Raw genomic sequence first — 2,924 nt, 5'->3', positions numbered from 1 at the left:
GGGGCTGGAGAGATGGCTCAGTGGTTAAGAGCATTGCCTGCTCTTCCAAAGGTCCTGAGTTCAATTCCCAGCAACCACATGGTGGCTCACAACCATCTGTAATGAGATCTGGTGCCCTCTTCTGGCTAGCTGCATACAAAATAAATAAATAATAAATTAGGAAAAAATTTAAAAAAATTGTTATCTGTGCCTACGCTCCCAACTTGACAATAATTATTTAAATTTGTGTGCTGGTGCTTGTATCTGTGTATGTGCATGTATGCGCATTGGCCATAGGCCAACAGTGGGTATCTTCCTCATCTGCTTTTTCACTTCATTCTGTGAGACAACATTCTGAGTAAACCTGGAGCTCATCAGCTAAGCTAGACTGCTGGCTGGTGAGCCCCAGGGACCCTCCTGTTTCTGCCTCCCAGAGCTGGGATTACAGGCACATAGCTTTAGCATCAAGTACTTCAGCGACAGACTCAAGTCCTCACGTCTGTGTGGCAAGGCCTGTAGCCATGGCGCCATCCCCCCACCCCCCAGGCCCCTAAGTGTTTATCTTCTTAAGAAAGGAAACCATTGCACACACTGTCTGCTACACCGTTTTTCTCCCTCACCAGCAAGGCATGAGGCTTTCAGGGTCACAGCCTCTCTCCATCCTTTCCCCCACTCCTGTGATTCTTGCTTTTAAAACATTGAAGCCGTCCTGATGGGTGTGAAGCAGTAGCTCGTTTGTCTCTGATTTGCATTTGAAGCCATTTATAGATATTTTTTATTGGTTTTTATTGAACTCTACATTTTTCTCTGCTCCCCTCCCTGCCTCTCCCCTTCCTTTCCAATCCTCTCCCAAGGTCCCCATGCTCCCAATTTACTCAGGAGATCTTGTCTTTTTCTACTTCCCATGTAGATTAGATCCATGTATGTCTCTCTTAGAGTACTCATTTTTGTCTGGGTCCTCTGGGATTGTGAATTGTAGTCTGATTTTTCTTTGCTTTATGTTTTAAAACCACTTATGAGTGAGTACATGTGATAATTGTCTTTTTGTTTTGTTTTGTGTTTTTGTTTTTTGAGACAAGGTTTCTGTCCTGGAACTAGCTCTTGTAGACCAGGCTGGCCTTGAACTCACAGAGATCTGCTTGCCCCTGCCTCCCAAGTGCTGAGATTAAAGACGTGTGCCACCACCGCCTGGCGATAATTGTCTTTCTGTGTCTGGGTTACCTCACTCAAAATAATGTTTTCTAGCTCCATCCATTTGTCTGCAAATTTCAAGATGTCATTATTTTTTCCGCTGTGGATCACTCCATTGTGTAAATGTACCACATTTTCCTTACCCATTCTTTGGTCGAGGGACATTTAGGTTGTTTCCAGGTTCTGGCTATGACAAACAATGCTGCTATGAACATAGTTGAGCTTATGTCCTTGTGGCATGGTTTGGGTATATAACATCCTTTGGGTATATAACAAAAGTGGTATTGCTGGGTCTTGAGGAAGGTTGTTTCCTAATTTTCTGAGAAATCGCCATACAGATATCCAAAGGAGCTGTACCAGGTTGCATTCCCACAAGCAATGCAGAAGTGTTCCCTTTACCCCACAGCCTCTCCAGCATAAGTTGTCATCAGTGTTTTTGAACTTGGCCATTCTTACAGGTGTAAGATGGAATCTCAGAGTTGTCTTGATTTGCATTTCTCTGGTGACTAAGAATGTTGAGCATTTCCCTAAGTGCCTTTCAGCCATTTTAGATTCCTTTAAATGACATCAAGTCCTTTGCCTCCTTTTGAGTTGGGTTGTTTGTCACTCTGTCTTTGCCCATGGGCGAGGTAGCTTGAGTTACAAGATCCTCCATCCCAGGGGTTTACACTCTCCTGTGTTCCTTCTTTTGGTTTTTGTTTGGTTCTATTTTTTTGTTTGTTTGTAGACAGAGTTTTGCCATGTATTTTTGACTGGCATGGAACTTTATGTGTCGACAAGGCTAACCATGAACACACAGACATTTGCCTGCCTCTGCCTCGTGAGTGCTGGGATCAAAAGCATGTACCACCATGCTTAGATCTTGTTTATTAATTTTTAGAAAATATTTATGATAGATGTGTGTGATGATGTGTGTGGGTACACATGCTATGACGTGCAGATAGAGATGAAAGGATAACTCTGTGGACTCATTTATCCCCTCATCCTTCATGTGGGTTCTAGGACTGAACTCAGATCATCAATGTGGCCGATGCCTTTACCTGCTGGACCATCTCAGTGATTCTGGGTTTTTTATTACATTACATTAATTTCTTTATACGTGTGTGTGTATGTCCATTTGTGTACATACATGCACATATGCATCAGTCATAGTGTGGGTCTGGAGGTTAGAGGACAATTTTGTGGAGTTGGTTCTCTCCTTCTACCATGTGGTCCCAGAATCCAGCTCAGCCTATCAGCCTTGGCCAGCAAGCGTCTTTACCTACAGACCAATCTTAGTGGCCCTGGGCTGTGGCTAGCTTTAATAGTCAGCTTGACAGAATCTAGAGTCCTCTAAGAGAAGAGTCTCAAATGAGGGATTGCCTAGACCAGACTGACCTTTGGGCATGCCTGTAGGGGATTGTCTTGGTTGTTAATTGATGTAGCAGGGGACAGTCCACAGTGGGCAGCACTATCTCTTGGCAAGTGATCCTTAACTGGATAAGCTAGCAGGGTCAAAGAGAAAGCCAGCTAGCAAGCAAGCTAGCAAGCATCATTCTTCTGCTGTTCTTCTTGGAAGTGGAATGAGTTTCTTGGTCAGAAGTAACACAGTATGGAATAACAAACAAGCTTGCCTTCAAGTTCCCTTCCTGAGTTCCTGCTCACTAACAGACTATGATCTGGAACTGTAAGCTGAAATAAATGCTTTCCTCCCCCAAGTTGCTTTTGGTAAGAATGTCTTATTTAAAAAAAAAAAAAAAAAAAAAAAAAACAAA

This window comes from Alexandromys fortis, unplaced genomic scaffold, assembly GCF_014885135.2.
Source record: "Alexandromys fortis isolate MF-2015 unplaced genomic scaffold, M_Fortis_MF-2015_v1.1 scaffold_70, whole genome shotgun sequence".
Lineage (NCBI taxonomy): Eukaryota > Metazoa > Chordata > Mammalia > Rodentia > Cricetidae > Alexandromys > Alexandromys fortis.
The sequence above is the reverse complement of the archived record's forward strand: the minus strand, read 5'-3'. Positions refer to the sequence as shown.